Source organism: Triticum urartu, chromosome 7 (genome assembly GCF_003073215.2).
Source record: "Triticum urartu cultivar G1812 chromosome 7, Tu2.1, whole genome shotgun sequence".
NCBI lineage: Eukaryota > Viridiplantae > Streptophyta > Magnoliopsida > Poales > Poaceae > Triticum > Triticum urartu.
This window is the reverse complement of record NC_053028.1, coordinates 310,801,220-310,812,261: the sequence shown is the minus strand read 5'-3', so window position 1 is coordinate 310,812,261 and position 11,042 is coordinate 310,801,220.

Below are 11,042 nucleotides of genomic sequence, written 5' to 3'. Positions count from 1 at the left end.
TCGTTCGTCTTTTGTTGTTGCAGGAGGCGCATGGAGGGGATTAATGGGACACTTTCGCATGAAGAAGACGGAGGACATACTTGCTACAGATTTCTTTTCGCCAAAGATGAGACGGGATGTTGAGCGTTTTGTTGCTCGTTGCACTACATGTCAAAATTCTAAGTCATGACTCAATCCTTGGGAGGACATATATATGGACTTTGTTTTAGGTTTACCTCGAACAAAGAAGGGGAGGGGTAGCATATTTGTTGTCGTGGATAGATTCTCGAAAATGGCACACTTTATACCTTGTCATAAAAGAGATGATCTTGTTAATGTTGCTGATTAGTTCTTTCGTGAGATTATTCGCTTGCATGGTTTGCCAAATACTACTATTTCAGATCGTGATACTAAATTTCTTAGCCACTTTTGGAGATGTTTATGGGCTAAATTGGCGACTAAACTGCTTTTTAGTACTACTTGTCACCCCAAACTGATGGACAAACTGAAGTAGCCAATAGAACATTGTCTACTATGCTTAGGGCTGTTTTGAAGAATAATAAGTAATTGTGGGAAGAATGCTTGCCTCATATTGAATTTGCTTATAATCGTTCATTGCATTGTACTACTAAGATGTGCCCTTCTGAAATTGTGTATGGTTTCCTACCTCGTGCACATATTGATTTATTGCCTCTTCCATCTTCGGAGAAGGTTAATTTTGATGCTAAAGAATGTGCTGAATTGATTTTAAAAATGCATGAGTTAACTAAGGAAAACATTGAGCGTATGAATGCTAAATATAAACTTGCTGGAGATAAGGGTAGAAAACATGTTGCGTTTGCACCAGGAGATCTTGTTTGGTTACATTTGCATAAGGATAGATTTCCTAATTTGCGCAAATCAAAGCTAATGCCATGTGCTGATGGTCCTCTTAAGGTGTTAGAGAAAATAAATGATAATGCATACAAACTTGAGCTGCCTGCAGATTTTGGGGTTAGTCCCATATTTAACATTGCAGATTTGAAGCCTTATTTGGGTGAGGAAGATGAGATTCCATCGAGGACGACTCCATTTCAACAAGGGGAGGATGAGTAGGACATCAATACCATTGTTACACCCACAGCCCCTGCTACTATACATACTGGACCAATTACTAGAGCACGCGCACGCCAATTAAATTACCAGGTACTTCCGTTTCTTGGTAATGATTCTAATGTCCATGAGAATATGATGCTGCCTAAATTGGATACATTTATTTTGCTTACAAATGAAGGGCCTAGCTTGGAGAAGAAAGATGAAACTTGGAGCAAGTTCAAGCATGGAGATGATGGCGTGCACAAGGGGAACAAGAACGGAGTTACAAGTGATGATTCCAGGACTTTGAAGCCACCATAATGAGTGCATGGAGCCTTGGACGAAATATACAAGATGTCACTTCATAAATTTAGTCCGGAGGCTCTCCTAGGTGCTGCGTCACCTTATTTTTGGTCCAGGCCCATGTAATTGCAAAATACTTGATTATAGGCTGTTTTGAGAGACCGTATGTGTGGGGAAACAAGACTTAGGGTTGGTTTTGGACCCCTCCTCCAAGGGACAGGAAATTCCCCCCTCTCTCCTCCATGTATACATCCCTTAGGGCATCGTTTAGACTTTGGGTTTTGTTTAGATTAAAGTTCGCCATAGCTGCAACTTCACATACTTCGTTTGTGTTCCACGACCAGACAAAGGCGTCACAGAACCCCACCTTGATCAATAAAGCTTTCCTCTTATATTCGCAATATCCAAAATGCAATCTTAGTTTCTTGCTTGTTCTTCGTTTGCCTGTAGGAAACAGACCTTCGTGGTCAGGTTGATCGTGCTCCGGTGGGGTCAATAACCTCTCGGAGTTGGTTTAGCGATTGCTAAGGCGCGACGTCCTCGCACATTCGTAGTCGGATCATGAAAGTAGGATTCCACCAAAATGATAGCCACCATCTCAGCGGAAGACAGGACACCTTTGCTTCTATCAAAGTAGCATCCATATTGCGAGCAGAACCAAATTCTCGTGCATGCGGAAGCGCGACGAAGGGCTTTCTATTTCTTTAGGATAACCGCATATATTCCTTAACCAGAAAAGGTTGTGTCTCCTAGGCACACGCCAATATCAATCCAAACCAGTTATGACATATTTTGTGTGTGCAAAGAGATTCATGAGGACATCAATACCATTGTTACGCCCAGAACCCTACTGCTACATATTCTGGACCAATTACTAGAGCTCGCGCACGCCAATTATATTATCAGGTACTTTCATTTCTTGGTAATGATTCAACGCTCATGAGAATATGATGCTGCCTAAATTGGATACATTTGTTTTGCTTACAAATGAAGGGTCTAGCATGGATAAGAGGGATGAGCACTGGAGCAAGACCAAGCATGGAGATGATGGCATGCGCAAGGGGAACAAGAATGGAGTAGCAAGTGACGATTTTCAGACATTGAAGCCACCATAAGGAGGGCATGAAGCCTTGGACAAAATATACAACATGCCACTTCATAATTAAATTTCGTCCAAAGGCTATTCTAGGTGCTGCGTCACCTTATTATTGGGCCAGGGCCATGTAATTTCGAAATACTTAAGTATAGGCTATTTTTAGAGTCCGTATGTGTGGGGAAACAAGAGTTAGGGTTGGTTTCGGACCCCTGCTCTAAGGGCCACGAAATTCTCCCCTCTTCCTCCATATATACAACTCTTAGGGCGTCGTTTAGACTTTTGGTTTTGTTTAGATTAAAAGTTCGCCAAAGCTGCAACTTCGCGTACTTCGTTTGTGTTCAACGACCAGACCAAGGTGTCACAGAACCCCACCTTGATCAATAAAGCTTTCATCTTATATTCGCAATATCAAGATTGCAATCTCTGTTTCTTGCTTGTTCTTTGTTTTTCTCGCAGGAAATAGACCCTCGTGGTCAGGTTGATCATGCTCCGGCGTGGTCAATAACCCTCGGAAGTTGGTTTAGTGATTGCTAAGGTGCGACGTCTTCGCACGTTCATAGTTGGATCGTCAAAGTCGACTCCCACAGAAAACGTTAGCTATCTCATCGAAATATCGGGACACCTTTGCCTCTATCAAGTGGTATCAAATTTCCAGGTTGCTCGGTGAGATTTTCACAGTTTTTCGTAGTTTAAGTCGAGTCTGTCCTTCATACCTACAGTCCATGAAAAAGCCAAAAAAATTAGGGTTAATTCATCATATCTGAAAAAATCTGAGCCTTTGCTTAATCTTTTTAGGGGTTTGCCTTGTTGAATTTGCGGTTGCATCGTCGTGTCTAGTTGCTGGTCTTAGCGTCTAGTCCTTTAGAGTTTCGAGTTCTGTCACAGTTTGTCAGGCCGCCGCACCATCTTCATCGCTACTTCCATATACCACCAACGCTGCCATATCCCACCACCGCTACCATATACCACCACCGCTGCCATATCCCACCAACGCTGCCATATACCACCACCGCTGCCATATCATACCACCTCTCCCGTATCCCACCAACACCGCCATATACCACCACCGTTGCCATATCCTACCACCATATCTCCACTACCAATCCGAGTTCTTTTCATATTAGGTTTGTTTTTGAGATCCATCTATTTTCCGATTCGTGTTTCCTTGCGTGAGTAGGTTTTAGAAAAAAAGGAGTCTGGAGACCCCCGGGCAGTTTGTAGGCCAAAATTTTGGCAAGTGAAAATATTTTTTTCCTATCCTGTTTTTAGGCTTTTTTTGAGTCTTTGGAGACACTCGCCATCATAGTGATTTTTTGTCGCACTTTTTTGTCGTCGCTGCCCTGATTTCAGAAAAAAAAAAGTCAAAAAAATTTCGTGGCTATCTTGTCAATTAGACTTGATAGAGACAAAGGTGTCCCATCTTTCGATGAGATGGTGGCTAGCGTTTTGGTGGAAGCCGACTTTGATGATCCGACTACGAACGTGCGAGGACGTCGCGCCTTAGCAATCGATAAACAAACTCCGAGAGGTTGTTAACCACACTGGAGCACGATCAACCTGACCACGAAGGTCTGTTCCTGCAGGAAAATGAAGAACAAGCAAGAAACTAAGATTGCAATCTGGATATTGTGAATATAAGAGGAAAGCTTTATTGATCAAGGTGGGGTTCTATGACGCCTTTGTCTGGTCGTTGAACACAAACTAAGTAGGCGAAGCTGCAGCTATGGCAAGCTTTAATCTAAACAAAACCCAAAGTCTAAACGATGCCCTAAGGGCTGTATATATGGAGGATAGGGGGAGGGGATTTCGTGGCCCTTGGAGGAGGGGTCCGAAACCAACCCTAACTCTTGTTTCCCCACACATATGGACTCTAAACACAGCCTATAATCAAGTATTTCGAAATTACATGGGCCTGGCCCAAAAATAAGGTGACGCAGCACCTAGGATAGCCTTTGGACAAAATTTATGAAGTGGCATCTTGTATATTTCGTCCAAGATTCATGCACTCATTATGGTGGCTTCAAAGTCCTGGAATCATCACTTGTAACTCCGTTCTTGTTCCCCTTGCGCATGCAATCATCTCCATGCTTGAACTTGCTCCAAGGTTCTTCTTTCTAGTCCAAGCTAGCCCCTTCATTTGTAAGCATAACAAATGTATCCAATTTAGGCAGCATCATATTCTCATGAACATTAGAATCGTTACCAAGAAACGAAAGTACCTAATAATTCAATTGGCGTGCGCGAGCTCTAGTAATTGGTCTAGTATGTATAGCAGCAGGGGTTGTGGGTGTAACAATGGTATTGATGTCCTCATCATCCTCCCCTTCTTGAAATGAAGTCGTCCTCGACGAAAGCTCATCTTCTTCACCCAAATAAGGCTTCAAATCTGCAATGTTAAAAGTGGGACTAACCCCAAAATCTGCAGGCAGCTCAAGTTTATATGCATTATTATTTATTTTCTCTAACACCTTAAAAGGACCATCAGCACGTGCCATTAGCTTTGATTTGCACAAATTAGGAAATCTATCCTTACGCAAATGTAGCCAAACAAGATCTCCAGGTGCAAACACAACATGTTTTCTACCCTTATCTCCAGCAAGTTTATATTTAGCATTCATACGCTCAATGTTTTCCTTTGTTAACTCATCACATTTTTAAAATCAATGCAACACGTTCTTTAGCATCAAAATTAACCTTCTCCGAAGATGTAAGAGGCAACAAATAAATAGGTGGACGAGGTAGGAAACCATACACAATTTCAAAAGGGCACATCTTAGTAGTAGAATGCAATGAACGATAATAAGCAAATTCAATATGAGGAAAGCATTCTTCCCACATTTTCTTATTATTCTTCAAAACAGCCCTAAGCATAGCAGACAAAGTTCTATTGACTACTTCAGTTTGTCCATCAGTTTGGGGGTGACAAGTAGTACTAAAAAGCAGTTTAGACCCCAACTTAGCCCATAAACATCTCCAAAAGTTGCTAAGAAATTTAGTATCATGACCTGAAACTACAGTATTTGGCACACCATGCAAGCGAATAATTTCATGAAAGAACAAATCAGCAACATTAACAACATCATTGCTTTTATGACATGGTATAAATTGTGCCATTTTCGAGAACCTATCCACGACAACAAATATGTTATCCCTCCCCTTCTTTGTTTGAGGTAAACCTAAAACAAAGTCCATAGATATGTCCTCCTAAGGAACACTAGGTACAGGCAAAGGCATATATAAACCATACGGATTGAGTCGTGACTTAGCTTTTTGACATGTAGTGCAGCGAACAACAAAACGCTCAACATCCCGTCTCATCTTTGGCCAAAAGAAATGTGTAGCAAGTATGTCCTCCATCTTCTTCATGCCAAAGTGTCCCATTAATCCTCCTCCATGCGCCTCCTGCAACAACAAAAGACGAACAGAGCTAGCTGGAATGCATAGCTTGTTAGCACGGAACACAAATCCATCATTAACGACGAACTTGTTCCACGTTCTTCTTTAGAATTCTGCATTTCATCTTTAAAATCAACATCATGCACATATTGATCTTTGATGGTCTCCAAACCAAATATTTGGAAGTCAAGTTGTGAAAGCATAGTATAGCGATGAGACAATGCATCAGCAATAACATTTTCTTTACCCTCCTTGTGTTTAATAACCTAAGGGAAAGTCTAAGTGAATTCAACCCATTTAGCATGTCTACGATTCAGTTTAACTTGACTTTTAATATGTTTCAAAGATTCATGATCAGAATGTATAACAAATTCTTTGGGCCATAAATAATGTTGCCATGTCTCTAAAGTCCCAACAAGAGCATATAATTCTTTATCATAAGTAGAATAATTCAGACTAGGCCCACTCAATTTTTCAGAAAAGTATGCAACAGGTTTTCCATCTTGTAATAACACACCTCTTAATCCAATTCCACTAGCATCACATTCAAGCTCAAAAGTCTTCTTAAAATCAGGAAGTTGGAGTAAAGGAGCATGTGTCAACTTATCTTTCAATGACGTGAAGGCTTCTTCCTGTGCTGTATCCCAACCAAAAGGCACATCCTACTTTGTAAGCTCATTGAGAGGTGCGGCAATGGTGCTGAAATCTCTCACAAAACACCTATAGAATCCAGCGAGACCAAGAAAACTCCTCACTTGTGTGACCGTTTTGGGTTGCGGCCAAATCTCAATAGCTTTAATCTTGGCTTTATCAACTTCAATTCCCTGTGGAGTAACAACATAGCCAAGAAAAGATAATCGGTCGGTGCAACAGGTGCACTTCCCAAGGTTACCAAGCAAACATGCATCCCATAGAGCAATAAAAACAACACATAAATGTTTCAAATGTTCTTCCAAAGATTTGCTATAAATCAGTATATCATCAAAATAGACTACCACAAATCGTCCAATGAAAGCACGTAAAACTTTCATTAGTCTCATGAAAGTACTAGGTGCATTAGTTAACCCAAAAGGCATGACTAACCACTCATATAATCCAAACTTAGTTTTAAATGTCGTTTTCCATTCATCTCCCAATTTCATATGAATTTGATGGTATCCACTACGCAAATCAACTTTGGAGAATATTGTAGAGCCACTCAATTCATCAAGCATGTCATCTAGCCTTGGAATAGGATGACAATAACGAATAGTAATATTATTAATGCCTCTACAATCAACACACATACATGACATACAATCCTTTTTAGGCACTAGTATAATAGGAACAACACAAGGACTAAGAGATTCACGTATATAACCTTTGTCAAGTAGCTCCAGTACTTGACACATAATCTCCTTTGTCTCCTCTTGATTGGTACAATATGGTGCACGGTTGGGTAGCGATGCACCGGGAATTAAGTCAATTTGATGCTCAATCCCTCGAATGGGTGGCAATACCAGTGGCATGTCTTGTGGAAAGACGTGAGCGGACTCCTGCAAAATGTGAGTGACAGCAGGGGGCAAAGAGGAAGGCACATCCTCGAATGAAAATAATGCCTCTTTGCACAAAAAGCATAGCAAATAAATTTGCTGAAATCTAGCTCATCAATATCAGATTTTGTGGCAAGTAAACATGCACTTTTCAATTTAATTTCAGAAGCAACACAAGATGGTTTATTATTAGGCTTCATTTGTTGCTCAAATTCTTTTGCCACAATCTGATTTTCATTCTTATTTTTCCCCTGTTTTGCTTTATTAGCTCTATTAATATCATCTTTCAAAATGGAATCAAGAGTCATAGGAAGCAAAGTAATATTTTTATCCTTATGAACAAGAGTATACTGATTGTTTCTACCATGGTGTACAATTTTTTTATCAAATTGCCATAGTCTACCAAGTTATAAGGAACATGCTTGCATAGGTACCACATCACAATCAACATAATCAGCATATGTAGAGATACTAAAATGCACACGAACGGTACGTGTTACCTTAACCTTGCCGCTGTTATTGAACCATTGGATGTAGTAAGGATGTGGATGCGGACTTGTGGTGAGAGAGAGCTTCTCCACCATCTCCATGCTAGCCAAGTTGTTGCATCTCCCTCCATCTTTGATGACGCGAATAGAACGTTCCTTCACAACTCCGTTGGTATGGAACAAATTATGCCTCTGATTTTTCTCAGCTTGTGTAACCTGCACACTCAAAACACATTGAGCAACTAAACATTCATACTTGTCTGCATCTTCAGCAGCCATGTATTCCATCTCATGATCAGAATCATCTCCAACGTGTTCTTCATGTGTAATAAGAGCCAAAGTCTCCTCATCATAGTCACTAGCGGACTCATACCCACCATCCTCAGTAGCAATCATCACACACTGAGAGGTGCATTCTCTCGCAAAATGTCCGCTTCCCTTACAATGATGACAAATAATATCACCCCTGTTGATGCCATGGAAGAAGAACAGCTCTGCGCAGGCCCGACAGGTGTGCTCTTGGCAGATAGTGGTGGTTGTGCCTGCTTTCTTGTATCACGACTGGAGGTGGAATCTGATGGAGGTGCTGGTGCAGTGGAAGTAGAGGATGCACGTGGTGTCCATGACTAAGATCGACCTGCAGAAAAGTTAGTTCGCGCCAATGCCTGTCGATCCTACACTTCACGTTCAGCTTTACAATCCACATGGAATAAACGAGTGATATTATTATACTCCTTATACTCTAGAATGGTCTGGATCTCTCTATTTAATCCACCCATAAAACGTGCAAGCATAGCTTCATTCTCCTCAACAATACACATCTAATCATGCCAGTTTGTAATTCCTGATAATATTCTTCTACATAATTTTTTCCTTGCCTTAAACGCTGCAATTTTTGAAGTAATTCACGTTGATAATATGGTGGAACCCAACGAGTACGCATAGCAGTTTTCAAAGCAGCCCAAGTAGCTGGAATAGGATATAATCTACAATGTTCAAACCACCAAACACATGCAAAACTAGTGAAAGCACAAACAGCAGCAGGAACATGTCTCTCCTTGGGATATTGTAAACATGTAAAACGTTGTTCAGTTTCTAACTCCCAAGTAAGATATTTATCAGGAACATATCTACCCTCAAATGGTGGAATGTTCAACTTCAGTTTAGGAAAAAGGTCATGATCTCATACCTCAGGTGGTGGTGTAGCCCTACCGTTGCGATGATATACCTGAGGATGACCTGGTGGTGGTGGTGCTGGTGGTTGCACGTAGTTCTGATTTTGATCAACCTCATTCTTGCAATGGTCCTCCACCTTTGCTGTAGTAGGAGCTACAGAAGCATCAACAGCGGCACCAGAATTTTGTCCAGGGTCAATGGGAACGTGTTGTGCTCGTCCCACTTGATTTGGAAGGCAACGTTGTTGTTGTTGTTGTTGTTGTTGTTATTGTTATTGTTGTTGTTGTTCTTGTAGAGGTGCGATAGGTGCAGCCGGCGGTGGTGGTGGAAGACGCGCCAGCAATTCATTAAACTTGTTATCGAGATTTGTTTCGAACATCTTCTCAATGCCATCTATCTTCTCCATGGCCTCTTCAAATCTGTTTAGCACATCTTGCACCTGTCCACTCATCATTTGCTGAAATTTATCATGCAACTCCTTATTCGTCATGCTCTCCCAGTCAGTCTCGTCGGCTAGTGATCCTGCCATGGTTAGCAGCAATATATCCATATACCCGAAAACGATCGAGGAGCACAATAGATCGGGAGTTCCACCACCAGAAGCCTCCGTAGCCACCGAAAGCCAATCTAGACCCGTTCCGACACCCTGCCGGAGGGGGAATCCCTCTCCGGTGGCCATCTTCATCATCCCGGTGCTCTCCATGACGAGGAGGGAGTAGTTCTCCCTCGGCGCTGAGGGTATGTACCAGTAGCTATGTGTTTGATCTCTCTCTATCTCGTGTTCTTGAGGTGAAACGATCTTGATGTATCGTGAGCTTTGCTATTATAGTTGGATCTTATGATGTTTTCTCCCCCCTCTACTCTCTTGTAATGGATTGAGTTTCCCCTTCGAAGTTATCTTATCGGATTGAGTCTTTAAAGATTTGAGAACACTTGATGTATGTCTTGCCGTGCGTATCTGTGGTGACAATGGGATATCACGTGCTTCACTTGATGTATGTTTTGGTCATCAACTTGCGGGTTCCGCCCATGAACCTATGCATAGGCGTTGGCATACGTTTTCGTCATGATTCTCCGGTAGAAACTTTGGGGCACTCTTTGAGGTTCTATGTGTTGGTTGAATAAATGAATCTGAGATTGTGTGATGCATATCGTATAATCATACCCACGGATACTTGAGGTGACATTGGAGTATCTAGGTGACATTAGGGTTTTGGTTGATTTGCGTCTTAAGGTGTTATTCTAGTACGAACTCTAGGGCTGTTTGTGACACTTATAGGAATAGCCCAACGGATTGATTGGAAATAATAACTTTGAGGTGGTTTCGTACCCTAGCATAATCTCTTTGTTTGTTCTCCGCTAATAGTGACTTTGGAGTGACTCTTTGTTGCATGTTGAGGGATAATTATATGTTCCAATTATGTTATTATTGTTGAGAGGACTTGCACTAGTGAAAGTATGAACCCTAGGCCTTGTTTCAACGCATTGCAATACCGTTTACGCTCACTTTTATCATTAGTTACCTTGCTGTTTTTATATTTTCAGATTACAAAAACCTTTATCTACCATCCATATACCACTTGTATCACCATCTCTTCACCGAACTAGTGCACCTATACAATTCACCATTGTATTGGGTGTGTTGGGGACACAAGAGACTCTTTGTTATTTGGTTGCAGGGTTGCTTGAGAGAGACCATCTTCATCCTACGCCTCCTACGGATTGATAAACCTTAGGTCATCCACTTGAGGGAAATTTGCAACTGTCCTACAAACCTCTGCACCTGGAGGCCCAACAACGTCTACAAGAAGAAGGTTGTGTAGTAGACATCAAGCTCTTTTCTGGCGCCGTTGCCGGGGAGGTGAGTGCTTGAAGGTATATCTTTAGATCTTGCAATCGAATCTTTTTGTTTCTTGTTTTAGCACTAGTTTAGTTTATAAAAGAAAACTATAAAAAATATGGAATTGAGTTTGCCTCATACGCTTCATCTTTTTAATA